Source organism: Astatotilapia calliptera, chromosome 8 (assembly GCF_900246225.1).
Source record: "Astatotilapia calliptera chromosome 8, fAstCal1.2, whole genome shotgun sequence".
NCBI lineage: Eukaryota > Metazoa > Chordata > Actinopteri > Cichliformes > Cichlidae > Astatotilapia > Astatotilapia calliptera.
The window spans coordinates 12,456,897-12,472,606 of record NC_039309.1 but is presented as its reverse complement, the minus strand read 5'-3'; the positions used below and the strand labels follow the sequence as shown (position 1 = coordinate 12,472,606).

General features: G+C 42.6%; 1 protein-coding gene across 4 annotated transcripts in view; it reads right to left on the bottom strand.

The window, feature by feature from the left end:
• The window catches only part of vti1a (vesicle transport through interaction with t-SNAREs 1A), a 114,246-nt gene that overhangs the window by 610 nt on the left and 97,926 nt on the right, over positions 1-15,710 (bottom strand). The gene's annotated exons all lie outside the window — the stretch shown is intronic.

Here is a 15,710-nt window from a genome sequence, read left to right as displayed (position 1 = left end):
AACACACTTATAAACAAGCATGACATGCAAACATATACACACACGCACACAAATAGCTGACAGGCTCTTAAACTTTATTTGCACAATAAAGTGGAAAAAGTGGCTCAGTAGTTTCCTGAAGGTAATAAAAAAAAAAAATCGCTGAATTACTGATGGAATTTGCCATAAAACGACTCACTCATTTGCTCATTTAAATTTTCCCACTGTGACCGAAGTAAAGTTGGTGTGGGGGAGTGGGGGCTTTGAAACCCCCCCCCCCCAAAAAAAAATAAATAAATAAATAAATAAAAAAATCACAAAAGTACCAGATGAGGAATGGAGTGAAGATGTGCAGAGCAAGGCATCTGGTAAGTGAGCAACTTATCTAGCATGTGTCCCCCAAATTCTCCAGAGTTTGCATCAGCACACATGCACTCACTCAGACACACACACACGGATTCCAAACCCTCCACTGCTCCTGACAAATGAGAGAATTATCACATTTGCTGACATGTGGAGGGGTGGAGGAGAGGCCGAGCAGGGGGGCACTGTCCACTTCTCTAAGCAGGAGATGAATAGCCCATGCTGTGGCCATTTATCACCGAGGGAGGGGAGGGCGCTGGCTGGTTGCTCAGTCACCCAGCTACCCTCTAAACTCCACGTCTGAGCTGACACACCAGTCGAGCTCGCGGCCTCCCTCTGGTCCACCAGCCCGCCTGGCAAAAGTCTCGACCGTTTGCTTAGCTTAAAGCGCAGAACTGATGAAGCTATTGAAGGGAAGGATGACAAAAATCCCACAGACAAGCTTTGATGCTTTACATCTTTGTATTTCCTTTTGCAAAAAGACTCTCGGCCGCATAACAACAAATTTTATCAACTGCTTTATATGAGATTCAGAGGATACTGTTACAAACTAAAAACAATATATAACCAATCGCCATGAACTTCTTTCCAGTAATAGGACACTTCTCTGACATGCTGTAATGCTCTCGCTAACACCAGAGAGCTCATTACAACTACTGTGTGTAAGCAGCACTGCTTTATAAGTAGACAGTTTATCCTTGAATAAATGCATACATTATTATGACACTGTCATATTGTTTATAGCAAACCATGTCCCGAACAACATAAGCAACAGCTATGGTATCCCTCCCCCACCCCACACACACCCACACGTGGCATTTTTTACCTCACTGCTGAGGTAAAAAAAATTGTAAAAAGAATAGTGACAGATAATACTATATTTGCCATATGCCTATAAGCTGAGGCAGTATTAGATGATATCATATGTTGTGATAGGCCAGTTTTATTCTGGTGTTTTGGATGAGGCTGACATGATTGGCTGAAGCCAGCTGGGGGAAGAGATCCCAGTGAAACACTAATCAGAGCATGCTTAGCAAGGACACGTCTCCCCCTATTAATTGACATTCATTATTTACAATGATTATTTATCCCAGTCAAATACCCAGAGGAGGCGCTTGTATGTGTGTGTGTGTGTGTGTGTGTGTATCTGTGGCAGTGTGTTAGAAGATGCCAGCTCGCTTTGTGTTGTGCTAATTTTTCAGCTGGGGTGAAAAGAAGAAAAAAAAGGGAGGGGGGGGGGGGGGGGGCTAGTAGAGGCTTGCAGTGGAGAAATGAACATAAAGTTAGTTTTAGCCTCGTGGAGGGGGGTTCAATTCTGTTAAAACGGCATTTATTAAAGGAGTCTGATTTGGTAGCAAACAACGTGGAATAACTTCAAACACTTAAATGTTCAAAGCAGTAAGGAATATGACAGTGCTGCGGTTTAAGAAGTTTTTTTCCCTCCCCCCTCTGGGGACACATCTTTTTTTTAAAAATGCATTATTTTGACCTTAACTGATCCTCTGTGCACCAATCTAACAAAACGTGTCTTGGAAGTATAAATGTAAAGCAGCACATATGGCAACTCCAACCTTTAAAGAGAAGATGGATATAAATTTTAGGAGTGGCCCGTCCAAAAATGTTAATGCTTTTTCCTCTTTTTCTGACACACACACACACACACACACACACACACACACACACACGCACACACGCACACACACACACACACACACACACACACACACACACACACACACACACTAATGAAATAGTGCACGCTTATATGAAACATGGTCAAAGTTCCAAATAATTAGGTCAGCACATGTGAAAGCTAAAAGCTCGGGCATCACACTGCTCTCAATATTTGGTTTTAGGCAAGTTTTTTTCCACTCAAATCTTTCTGATGTCATAGAGCAGGGATATTCCCAATATTTTAACCTCAGGTGCTTCTGTTTGCAAGAGGCAGCCAATCAGAAACTTGGAGGGGGAGCCATAAACAGTACATCTTTACTTTAATGCTTGCAATAGTTCACACAGACCGAGAAGATCCTGCAAAGCTTACGACCAAAGGTCAATTTAGACCAGATGACCTGAAGGGGGGCCGCACACACACACACATACACACAGATCTAGCTAGACAGATTGGAGGAATTAGTGTGTGGAGGTGCCGTCATAAATCACTTCACTGATGTTGAAAACTGTTTGAAAAATAGTGTCTGTGACACTGTAAAGAGCCACAGTTTTCCCCACTGACATATGAGCAGTGGGACATGAAAGTCAGCCATCACACTCTTTTAACCACTGCAGACCTAAGAAGGCTGGAAAATGACTACTTGGTTACATTTTACAGAGGATGGGGAAATTATTCTTCATCCATTTGAAACAAAACCACACAAACTGATGAAATTTCATACGTCAACCTATTTTTTTCTTTGGTTTTTTTTCCTTTTATAATAAGCTAACAAGTCAAATAAGGTACTAAAGCTACCAGAAACAACTACAATAAAACCTACCCTAAAAATATCCACACCCCAATACTCCCAAAAAAGAGAAGTAAAAAAAAAAATCCCCAAAACTGGGAGGTAGGAGAGTGAAGAACATGGTTTTCCTCTGCTATATAGTTGATCCCGCCCTGACACGTGGCCAGACAGAACAGAACTTATCAAACCGGATCCATCCTCCAGTTTTGACACTTGACATAGAGGTGGAGGGGGGCTAGGAGTGTGTGTGTGTGTGTGTGTGTGTGTGTGTGTGTGTGTGTGTGTGTGTGTGTGTGTGTGTGCGTGCGTGTAAGTGGAGGGAAGGATTTGGGGATGTGTGAGTGACGCAAAGACCGCAGGTACAAGGGTGTATCTGCTGACCCACATATGCACACTCCTACACACAGTAAGTTTGATACCTGATACTATGATCCTCAAGTATTTTCCTGTGTCGGTGCCCCGGTACGGTGGGGGGGAAAAAAGAAACACTCTCACGAAAACAGACCAACAGTAACTCTAACTAAAATGTCAGCCAATCACAGCACATAGTACTGGAAATGCTATTGGCTCCTTATGTTCCTTCATCGCAGACAGCCAGTCAGCTAACACCTTACTAAAAGGAAATAAACAGATTTACAGCACTAATCTAAGAGAGGCTGAAATATTCAGAGAGAGAGAGAGAGAGTCACAAAGATCGGAAACAGACAACAAAGCAGCTGAAAGACAGAAAGTGTGGAAAAAGCAATAGAGAGGTGGAGAGAAAGAGGAGAAAGAGGGAGAGCGCGAAAGGTCCGTTTACCCGGGGAGGCAAAGCTGGAGAGGCTCCTCGGAGACAGATGAAAATAATGAGGACTTTTCTGTCAGGAAAGATTTACAAAATCGTACCAGTGTTATTAAATTTTAAAATCTCCCTTTTTTTTTTTTTCCTTTTTCTCCCTTCCCACCCTCTTCCTCCCTCCCTCTCTTCCTTTCCCTGTTTTTTCCCCTCCTTTTCCAGCAGCACAGCCTTATTACCAGCTTTAATGAGCACCGGGATACACCTCAGCTATGTGTGTGTGTGTGTGTGTGTGTGTGTGTGTGTGCGTGTGAGAGAGAGAGAGTGTGTGTGTGTGTTGAGGTCCAAGTCCCTAGTGCCAGCTCCATCAGCACCTCAGATTCCCCCAATACCTTAAATGACACACGCATGTGTGTGTGTGTGTGTCTGACACATGTGAACACAGACATGCAGCTTTTGATGGCTCACAGAGGTGGCTGGACATGAACACACACACACACACACACACACACACACACACACACACACACACACACACACACAACCTTCAGACAGACGGAAAGACAACAGCCCCTACCCCAAAACAAAAACATTCTCTGTGAGACAGACATAAGCGGATAGGCCCATCCCACCTGGAGACACACACACACACACACACACACACACACACACACACACACACACACACACACACACACACACACACACACACACACACAGCCCACTAAGAGCAAACTTAGCTGCGGAGTTGCATCTCTCAGGCCCTCCCCTATCCCACCTCTTTCCACTAGTAGACCAATAAAATAAAAATCAATTGCTGTCTGAGCCATTCTGGCTCTCCTTCCAAACCCTGGGAATATACAGCATGGGAGAGGAGGAGGGGAGGGGATGGGGGGGGGGGGGGGGGGGGGAGGAGGAGGATCAATGTGTTCACAAATGGTTTGAGTGATGGACACGGAGGTGAAATGCTGGTGGGGGTAAGTCCTAAGTAATGCCTCGACTTGTTATCACAAACTAATACGAATAAATGTTTCATTGTGGAGGCACACACGCTTGCTCACACACACATACACACAGCTGCTCTCGGTCTGGGGCTCAAACTTAAACCGGCCACATCACACACACACACACACACACACACACACACACACACACACACACACACACACACACACACACACACACACGACAAAAACAAAAGGTTGAGCCTGGCCTGCAAACAATATAGGTTGAGAGAAGGCGGGAAAAACGTGCAATGTTTCAATCGCAAATGAGATGAGGAGGAACAAGTCAGAACACCTGGATCAGGTTCACGTTGCTGTGCGGGGATAATAAGCTGACCTGCTTGTTGGAGAGATCTGATCCCACCACGTATGTTTAGCCTATCACCCCCACGGGGGTGTCTGAGAGACATGCTGATTATTAGAAATAAGCACGCACAGCTGGAGTTTGCTCCTAACTGGAAGCTGTTTACTGACATTACTTAAAAACAGAAACAATATTTAGGAACTTGCTCCACACCTTAACACTCAAATGCTCACTGAACTGTAAAGATAAGCGCATTAGCATGAACAGCCTAGATTTAAAAAAATTATGTCTTCAAATGCCTCATTTCATCCAGTCAGCCATCCAAACCTGAGAGACGTTCAATGTAATTTAAATCTAAATCAAAGGAAAACAGCATATAATTCACAAACTGAGAGATTTTCACTTATAATGTAACAAGTTTCACAGTTTATATAAATATATTTATTTGTTGAGATCATCGATCCCCGAAAGAGCTGCAGACCTTTTTTTGACCTGTACTAACAAAAACAATTTTTTCCCCTCAACTGAGAAAAAACTGACATTAAAGACGGTCAGGTTTCTGGAAGACGTCTTCTGAGCAAGGTATTTCATGTCAGCCTGATTCTCTCTCTCTCTCCCTTTCTCCGTCTCCAATTTACTCCCTCTCTTTCCACCAACTAGATGCAGGAGAACAGCACCGGGGCCCTAGAAGTTCATCCATTTTTTATTTGGTGGCTAACAACCCTGGCCAGCAGCAGCCTACACTGGGACCCAGTTCTCTCCTGAAAAAAAATGGTGCAAGATGGAAGAAAGGGAGGGCAGAAAACGACTGAAGGAGAGAGAAGGAGGAAGAAAAGAGGAGGGAGGGAGAAAGAAGGAGTAAATTTAGAGTGGGAGGCGAGTATGCAAGAGTATGTGAGTGTGGGGAAGATGAAAAAGAGGATCGAGAGAAATGAGGGAGATGGAGAGGGAAATGGGAAAGACACCGAGTGGGTGAGAAGAGGAAGAGAGAGTATATTGCAACTGTGTCTGGAATTTTTAAGAACTTCTTTTGCCGGCAGCAATCTCGGGTAGCTGCTACAGCTTCTCCTCATCCGGTTGTGATGTACAGGTGGCTTTTCTGAGCTCCAAACATACACAGATCATTCCCTTGCGCGAACCCTCACCCTCCTCTGTCTTACCGCTCTCATCTCCATCCTCCCCCTCCTTCTATTTTGTTCTATCGCTGTGTCCTCTTTTTTTTGTCCCCTTGCTCATATTCAGTTCTTATATTGCTTATTTTCCCCTCACCTACTTTTTCTTAACTCAAATTTCCAAGTCCAAGTTGTTTTTCTTTTGCCCCGTGTGTTTGTGAAGTCGCTGGTTTATAGTCAACAGGACGACGCCGACAGCCCACATTTCCAAACTGTGTATGTATACTCCACAAGGCTGCCGTAATCAGAGCCATTTGTTTTCTGACTCATACAACTGTATTTTTATTACTTGATTAATATGGAAAATGGCTCATCTTAACTAGCTGGTTGTCAGAGCAGCATAGTGGCAAATTTGGTTTTTGTATGTGTTCAATCGCTGGAGTGTTTTTGGACCATTTCGTAGCCCACATGCTGCATATTTACCCCAAATAACCAACGAGAGAAATACTTGCTTCTAAAGTAAACCCGACAGCTGGAATCGATTAATAACATATTTTTAGAACTTAGCAGGAAGTCAAACTATTCTACTCACTTTTCTGCGAGCAATCTTTTTCTGCAGAAGTGAAGTCAAATCGAGCTTTCAAAGTGGAGCAAATTTTGCCTCCAGGTTGAGACATTTCCAACTCGCGTGGGTGTGTATTTGCGTTATTACCAGTCTTTGCGTAAACTACTAACGCAATTTCACCGTGCAAAAACGTCACTTTAGGTTCGGTCTGAACATAGCCTTAGAAGCGAAAAGAAAAAGACTGAGATATAAACATCATGGTAGCAATAAATGGCATTTAAAACAATAAAAGAAGAAAACTACTAAACTGTAATTTGAGTTCTCAAATGAAAGTGAAATTTGCCCAGGAAGAACAGAAAAGTAATAAAAATAAATGATTTCTTGTGTAAATGTAATACAAGTGGATCATATGTGATACATGAGTTTTTGAGAGGTTTACATTTCCTGCTGCTTGTAACAAAAAATATACAAATTAAAACTCATAAATGCAAATTTATATCTATCTCCTTTTTTTGGTAATTTGTCAGAAGGTTCAATAAGGTTAATAAGGTTCAATCAACTCCAGTTTCTCAAAATTAGAATTTAATGTCAATAATTTCATGGTTCAGGCTTTAAATAAAGGAATCTTCTCACTGCTTTAGAAGCCTCCACAGACTACGTCCAGTGGCTGAAACCTTTGCAGAGTAACGCGTGTCTGCATTTTAATTATGAAAAAATAAATATTTTATTTATTCAGCAAGTATTTTTGGAGATTGCAGAAGATATGGATGTGATATCCCCACATTTCTCACTATTTCTTCTTTCTGCTAAGATTTCCCAAAACACAAAAATCCCCCTTGTATACATTCTGTGAAGGCCAGGGGCCAGCTGCAGATCCGATTACTGGCCCCTATGAAAAAGGGCATAACATTAGCCATTAGAGCTGCAGGCCTCCAAAACTATGGTGTCCATAAATTTTTATTGTTTGTTCAGTATTGAAATGTCATTAAAGCACATAAATCATTTGAGAACAACTGCTCACTTTCATTTTTTTCCCAGCGTAACCTGTTACTTTTGCAGAAAAAAAAAAAACACTGAAGCTGAGTAATACATCCACGGCCTGACACGTAACACCAACGCTGATGCTGAGAAATCCGACCTACTACCTAACTATTTTCAGAGTTTATAGCAGTAATTCAGAGCTATGATAACTTGCGGAAGAAAAAAAAACCAAAAACCAGTATCTCCTTATCTCTGCATTTTTTTTTTAAACATATCAAAATCAGGGCTCTTATCTTTACAAGAACTTGTCCCGACAGCTTCAAGTCGTGAGGTGCCGTCAACTGCATTTCACTCAAAATACAACCTAAAAGTCTGTTTAGGATTCCCAACCAAAGAAACTATGAGGATATTAGTGTTTATGTCTGAGTCTTTTTTATTAACTGGTGAGGAAGCTCCTCCGCATGTTGTTTGTTTGCCGTTTCAAATCAACTCTCCAAATATTTGCTTCAAGTCCCGTGTGGTTTAGCTTTGCATCCTGTCTCTCTGCTGATTCAGATGATGGTGTGATACTGCCCACTAGCACGCACACAAACAGCATACAAGTACACACACCCACACGGGCTGGCTTTTTCTAACACAAATGTAAAAAAACACTAAACAAAAACCCAAGGCTGACCAAGTCGCAATCATGTACTGCCTGCTCGTTTCTATACATGCAGCTTGGATCATTATCTCTATTATTATGTCTCCTTGTCTCAAGTTATAAGCATAAAAATGTGACGAGTGGTCCACATGCTAAAGCAGCTACATATCTTTGCAGTGGCTTATACTAAAGGATACTAGAATAAATTCACATTCTATGAGAATAGATTAAAGAACTGGGCTGAAATTAGTAAATAAAGTGAAAAGTGAACTTTTAGTTATTTCAACCTATCCCAGTTATTAAGGACGGCAGCAAGCCTGATTGCAAAGAAAGCAACAAGAACCTGTGACTTCTCTTAGCATCTTAATGTCAGAGGTCACGTTTTCATGTGAGTTTGGGCCGAAAGCAGACTGTTAAAGCCTGGATTTCATTTCAGAGTCACGGATGAACGAGAGAAAGAGCCATTTCTTGAACTTGACCTTTTGACCCTAAGGCCACTCTGGCTCCTTCTCTACCCTGCAGGTATGAAAGAACTGAGCAAGCAGAGGTTCGCAGTGTCAGACTCTACATGCATGCGTGCAAAAACCCTCCGCCAACAGTAATGTTGCACATGCTTGCCCATCAAGGCAGTGTTGAGTAAAACATCTGAAAACTACAGGAGGGCGTCTGGAAAACTGCTGTAAAATAACACACAACAATTAAAGAATATGTGAACCATCAGGTTTGAGTTGTTTGGACATGCAGGTACAGATCACTTTAACCAGAAGGCAGCAGCCAGAAAGAAAAGGAGACAGAGAAAGTAGGGGTTTAATGTCATCCCACAACCCCCTATTTGACACTACAAGGGAGGCTTTAGTCAGTCTAAATAATCCATGCTGCTCCATTAAATTTGCAAACTAGCTTCCCTGGTCTCCATGTCTAAGCTGAGAGAGACATAGAGGTGGTAGTGACCTGGGAGATGTGAGAAAGGGAAGTCAAGTAATGGATTAAAATAAACTCGTGTAGCAGTCTTTACATGAATGAAGTCACAGACAAAAGCAAAGCGATATCCTGAACAGACAGAACAGACAAAAGTTTATAGAGAGACTCAAACGGAGACAGAAGGAGAAGACGAGAAAGTGCGGACAACCAGAATTTTTAGTGACACTGATTTTCTCATAATTGCGTGCTTCACCACCAACCCATGAAAAATAACTATTTGGAGTGTGCGGGGGAAGCCACTAGTGTGACGGGGATTGTTGCAGTAACAGCATTATTGACTTGTTTCTCTTGCTACATTTGCTTAGTGCTTTGGAGGCCCAATCAATAGACTCTGGGCTCTGAAGCCCTGCTAATCAAGACTTGCAGCCATGCAGGGTCAATCTTCTATATAAAAAAAAAAAAGAGAAGAAACTGGGAAATGATAGGGGGAAACAGAAAGAGAAGACGAACTTTTAGGGGCGGATGATGACAGCCCGAGTTAATCGACTAAGAATTCTCCTTCAAATTCTTTATTTTTCTGGTTTTTTTCACCGTTGGAGGTAAACTCATGTGGTATCGCTCTCAGTCTCAGAAACAATGTGGGCGTGAGGCACCATGAGAGATGCAGATTGCTGCTTCACCTCTGCTTTTCTGTGAACCGCGGTTCAAAAGTCAAGGGGCATCTGGGTTGCTTTGGGACGTTTGGAAATAAAAGAGGCAATCCATATTTACTGAATCCAGTTGTGAGATCTCATGAGGATACACACTGCTTGACACAGATATAGAGGGAGGGAGGTAATCTGAAGCTTTTTAACATTATATTTCTGAAGGGAATTTAAAGGGAACTCTTTTTTTAGAAAACGGTGTCAAACGAGCTTAGAAACACAATCGCATGCTCAATCTTGGGGACAAAAAAATTAGCTGATTTTCCAACACTCGGAGATACATTTTCGTTTAGTTTTTGTATTTCTTGTTTGTTTATGGAAAAGTGGAAAGGCCACTTAATGCTGATGATGAGCTGTGCATCGAGTCAAACAATCTCCATTCGCAGCCTTCTGCACATCACAAGTCCACTATGGAATGCTATGGGAAATTCATGAGGGAACTGTCCATCAAATATTAATCATCAAGTTGAACAAAGTGTCTTTCTTTCTCTTTTTTTCCTCTCCACAGGTTTTTTTCCCCTCCTGGTATCTATGGTCACTGCCACTCTGAAAGACACCCTACAAGAAATAAGCCCAAAAGAAAAGCAGAGAATGAAAGCAGGGGGGGAGGGAGGGCAAAGAATGGTAAGAAAAAGGCAAGAAGGGTGTATGGGTGTTCAATATTTTCCTTTGAGGGGCCAGCCTCCGGTTAGCTTCAGTGCAGCCAGGGTCTCGATACACAGGTCCCAGGGTGCAAACACAAACTTGTACTCTGTTTGTGTCATTGTTTTTTTCCCTCTTTCTCAACACTTCTTTCTCTTGTGTTGTCAGCTGGTGAAGTGAGAGTTCTGTATCCAGAGACCCATATGTAAAAGGCAACGTGGTTTTCACTGACACTGAGGCCTTTCAGTTATCTTTGTCTAGTCTTTATGACAAACTAAGAGCAGAAATAACTGTGGGAAGTAAATCAATGGCTGGATGTTAAAGGCAACCACAGTTCTGCACAAAATAAATAGTGTGGAAATAAAAAAAAAGTGTAAAGAGTGTAGCATCTCGTACAGATAGAGCATAAGAAATAAACATCAGAAGAAGGCCTTGTATGCAAATATTTAAAGTGTTATAAAGAAAAAAACCACACACACACACACTATGATGGAAATATTGAATCTGTTCATCAATGGAGTCCTGTTCTCCATCTTTGCCACAAAACTCGCAATGCCCCCCCCCCCCCCCCCCCCCCAAAAAACCCCTCGAAATACCAACACCCACCAGCACAGCATAACCAGGAAATGCAGGGTCAGCAGCGTTCCCTTTGGCCTTGCTGACCAACAGATATTCTAATAATCACCTTCCTTCTGTACTGTCAGGCCTGCAACCAACGGATCCCTCGCCCTGCCTTCGCCCTCTGTCTCTACTTATACTAGGGGCTTTACGGAGCGGCGCTGCTTCGATACATTAAAACTGCTGCCCCATGATCAAACGAGCAAATACCTCCCGGGTCAGCAAAGGGCTACCCCACGTCAGTTAACAATGCAGCATTTAAACATCAGTCGTATGCAAAGTGGCCGATACACAGGGGAGGAGATGGGCGGCAGGAGAAAGCGGAGAAGCAAAGCCTGGACTGGAGAGATAATGAGCGCACAGGAGAACATCAACAGCTATTTAAGGTAGTGCGTCAGCTCCTACACAGCTTTATGATGAAAATATAAGATGTGAGGCTCCGCTGACATCATAACCACGACGAGCTAATCATGGAGCACAGGCTTAGCGCTAATTTATAATGAAGTTTGGCCTTAAACATTTCTAATATTTACCATCTCAGAAATATTTCGTTTACAAAAAATACTGTTGCATGATCGTGAACTGGATTTGATATCGTTGCCTTTATTAGCTAATATCAGGTGGCTAAGGGGGAAGAATAACAGCAGATGTTTGTTCAGCGTATTTATGGTATGCTCATGCCAGCCTGGCCACAAGGATTTAAGCCCGCACACAAAACATACAAGCACACGTCAATATTTACGCATGAATTCTAAGCACACACTCAGATCCACGTCTGTGGCGGCAGCAAACACTTGCCACGATGAAATGTAAAGGTATACAAAACCACAAATAAACCTGAAAATATGCACTACTTGTGCATTTTTGAGAAGACTAGGATGCACCCCCTTTTTTAGCTTTAAGAACCCTTTAATCATGAAGCTTAGGAGTGAAGAGGGTGAGGATTTTTTTTTGTCTTATCCCTCTGCCTACTGGTTGGTTAACCGACTGACCTGCTGTCAAAGGAGTCTTTGTGAGTGTGCATTGGCGGAAGGCCAATCAGATCCTCTGGCTTGTCTGTCTCAGAGAGGAAAATGGCGCCCCTGGTATGCCATCAGCAACAGAAATGTGCAGACAGTCTGACTGCTGAGGCAGGCTTGGCTTGCTGTGGCCCTTCCAAAACTATGCCGCAGGAATTACCTGTTTGGCCAACAGCCAGGGGGACTCGGTCTGCAAAGTCTTGTGGTTGTTTATCTATTTATTCACTTACACTTCATGCACATGTGCACTTTAAAAACATTTCAGACTGCTTAACATCCACTTCCACAGATTCTCCTTTGAACTACACAGGTACACAGGATAAAAGCCTGTTCAACTCACAGCAGCAACAATCAGTTTTATGCCAAATGTGTTTCAAATCCAAAGAAAACCTGGATAGAAGATTTACTGAATGACTAGCAGGTGAAATCATACCACTGATCTTTACTGCATCCTAAGAAAAATACTTCATTTAACCTTCCATAAGCCTGACTCACCTGATAACGCTTCCTGTATGTCTGTATTTTGACAACATTGAGAACAACACTGCAACAATATTGAGCCTGTTTTTTTCTGAATATATCCTATAACAAAAAATAAAAGGGGAATAAAAGGGGAAATTTATGTAGGCGTTTATCTTTGGTGGAGCTGTACGAACTTATAAATGCAAATGTAAATCAAACACTGTACAACAAGAACACAAGTTCTGACAAAGCCCTGATTTATGTTGAACAGAAAGCACAATTGGTCGCTGCACAATCTGCACTCGTGCTCCACCATGTAAAACCTGCCAAAGACAAACACAACTGCTCAACAAAGTGCCACTTGTGACACATCATCCGAGGAAGCAAATGTTCAGGCTCCTGCTTCAGAAACAAACTTCTGACAGCAGCAGATGATGAAACAGAGCAGATCCCAAATTATTCTCGCACTCCTCAGAATCAGCTAAACCTGCTGCAGCCTGGAGCAAGCCCCTCACCCTCCTGCTGACAGAAAGATAGAAAGAAAGTGAGGAGAGGGGCCAATGAAACGACAGAGAAGGAGGAGGAAAAACAGTGCCGATGCAAGAATGTCGTACTTCTTAATTTTATTATTTAGGAGCGCTCTCTCTCCTAATGTTACTGTAAGTGTAAACATGTACGAACCAAAAGCCCATCCATTTTAAAGTTCATGAGCAGACACTTAAATGTACACACAAACATTTCCCCGAGCACACATGTCAAATGACCCACTCAGCAGATCATACAGCTCCACATGTTTAGACACAGGCAGAAACACCATTCTTGGCAGTGCTCGTGTGTAACTGTGAGCTCGACTGGCGGACTGAGGACGATAGTCGAGACTTGCTCATTTCACACTGAGAGGTGAGCCAGAGAGCAGCAACAGAATCTAGCTATAAAACACGGAGCCGAATGGGGGGGATGACTATAGCCCACGGTATAGTAACTGCCACCTCTGCTAGACTCCATCCATCCAAGGCTTTCTCACAGTTATCTATTATCATAACCTCTGTCTCAGTGGGCAAGTCTGACACATAAACCCCCTTTAGCGTGGCAGCTCTCACTTCGACTGGCCTCGTGCTGACTCACCCCTAAAATATATCAGGTGCATGCCTCTGACGTCGCGTCGCAGACGCAGCTTAGGTCCAGGCTTGGGGAGCACTTCGTCTAAACGGGGTCTTTTAAAAATTCTCTATCCTGGTTTTGTAGTCATGTGACCGCTACCCTTGTTAACTTGTCTGCTATTTTGGATGTGTGACAGTGCAGGGTCAAGTGATTAAGGCTACGTCCACACGTACCCGTGTTTTCAAAATTACCCGGGTACGTGTGGACGTAGGCTTCAAGCAAACAGTTCAGTGACCTCCAGGTAACCTCCAATCATTAGGGAAATTCCCTGACTGTTTACCAGCACTCCAAAGGAGGTTGATGCCAGATTGCTGCTGTTTCCTGTAATTTGCATGGAAGACACTGCAAACACTTACTAAAGAGTGACACAAAAATTTTTGTTTTGAAGGCGAACATTCATCATCTCTGGTTTCCATTGCATGTTTTTAAGTCTTACCACTTGTCAGCTAGTAGTTAATACTGGTTGTATCACATCCAATTGACAAGTCTTGACATGACAAACCTCTAGACCGTTACTGTGTCTCACTTCCTTCTTTCCTTATGCACACTTGACGTGACCTCGGTACAAACTAGACATACAAGCCCTATTTTAGATATACAGGCAGTACTTTAAGTAATGTGGAGCACAGATCCACTCCTGAAAAACACTGTGGTGCATGTGGTGCAATTGCAAGGTTTGTTTTGAGCTGATCTGGAAAAGCCAGATAACTTATACAAGGAAGGGATGCTACACTCAAAAAAATTCAGAATCTATGAGAGTAAGGAAACACATTACCCACTTCCAGAAATTGATTCTGTTCATCTGGATGTGGTGTTTTCAGTGGAACAAGCGTTTCATCACTCATTTGAATGACGTTGTTAGGCAATGGCACTAGTTTCAGTTGTTATGCAACTGTACAGTTTATAAGGCAGTGGAAACCTGCCGTTAGCTGACACTTGGATGAGTGATGAGACATTTCTTCAACTGACAAAAAAAAACAACTGTCCACTTACCTGGAATATTAGGCATACACAAAGACATATTAGCCAATCATGCATGTACATAATTGAGGTTCAGGAGTATTTCAGCTGTGTAGTGGCAGCCAGACCTATTTGCTTTGTCAGTAAACATGTAAATAAATGTACTTTTTACAAAAACTTTACTTTAGTTGCCTGTGTCCATAATATGAATTAGCATGGAGTTTGTATTGAGCTGAAACACTTTTTCTTGGTGCCACTGACCTTTGACACTGAAGTTATAGCTTTCTCCCTGCTCATTTAGATAGGGGCTTTAAATAACTGCCAAAATGGCTGAAAAGTTAAGAGTTAGAGACTGGCAAAAAAGTTTGCCTTGACACAAACAGTCTTACGTGGTCTGATGGTAAAAAAAACAATTCACAAGTTAGAAGTATAAAACCAAACATTATAAAGAAATTTAACCCTTTTAGCTGTGTGGCATTTTAATGTCTGTGCTCAGAAGGCGGCCTACACCTCATGCAGTGTCACTGCTGACAGACCTACCCATCAGTCTCATCTTCTCCTTCAGTTAGGTTAAGTGCATTAGCTCTAGCAGCCCACGCACAGAGAGGCAGCTTGGTGTACGGGGGGAAAAAGAAGTGTGGGAGCGTATGGGCAGGAAGCAGTGAGGAACGAAGAGGTGGATTTGACAGAAGAGTTAAAGACAGAGAGAGTAAGGGGAAAAAGTTTTTTAACTATACCCAGCCATGATAGCACATTGACATTGCCTTTGCAGTTCCACTATGTATGCAAAACTGGCAAATTAGGTAAGAATTAAGATCTTGTATTTTGAAGAAAGCAGCGCTATTCGATAGATCCAGAGGGCCTTCGTTTATCAAGTGTTCCAGCGACTGTGCCATTCTGAAACTGAAGCGGATTTCACGGGTTAGTCTATTCTCGTCCGCTGGCCACTGTGGTGTGTAAAATGAGAGGGAATGCTATGTTTTGGGAAATCTAATTTGAGGGCCGTGTTTGTTTTCCCTGCGTTATTTTGCAACC